Source organism: Meira miltonrushii (assembly GCF_003144205.1).
Source record: "Meira miltonrushii strain MCA 3882 unplaced genomic scaffold FA14scaffold_3, whole genome shotgun sequence".
NCBI classification, from domain to species: Eukaryota; Fungi; Basidiomycota; class Exobasidiomycetes; order Exobasidiales; family Brachybasidiaceae; genus Meira; species Meira miltonrushii.
The window spans coordinates 3,200,048-3,200,573 of record NW_020289945.1 but is presented as its reverse complement, the minus strand read 5'-3'; positions in this window follow the sequence as shown (position 1 = coordinate 3,200,573).

Sequence of the window (526 nt, the reverse complement as noted above, 5' to 3'; positions counted from 1 at the left end):
AGGGAGGAAGGGAGGAAGGGAGGAAGGGAGGAAGGGAGGAAGGGAGGAAGGTGAGGAGGAAGGTGGAAGTGTAAAACTCAACATAAGATACTACACAGAATTCGTTAAGAGTCAGCAGAGCAGTCTCAATAGAAGAAAGGTCTATTTGACATCAACATATCAACTTTACCGAAGAAGTTCATCGTCATATATTAGGTTGAAGTGAGCTAGATCAAGTCGGGCAATATTTTTTTTATTCGAGGATGACTCTACACTCGCATTCAAAGGTCTCTTGCAAGCGATCATATATAGTCGAAGAAGCATCGGTCTTGAGCGTAGACCTCTTTGGATGACAGATTAAATAGACTTCATCAAAGAAGCGTTTATCCTATCCGACTTGTTAACGTGACGGGAGCAAGATGAGCCAGAACACTTCGTTTCGCAACTTTCCAAACACCCTCCTTCAAACACAAACACTTAAAGGGAGAAGAAGGAGGAGTGAGAAGAGGGAGGAGTGAGAAGAGGGAGGAGTGAGAAGAGGGAGGAG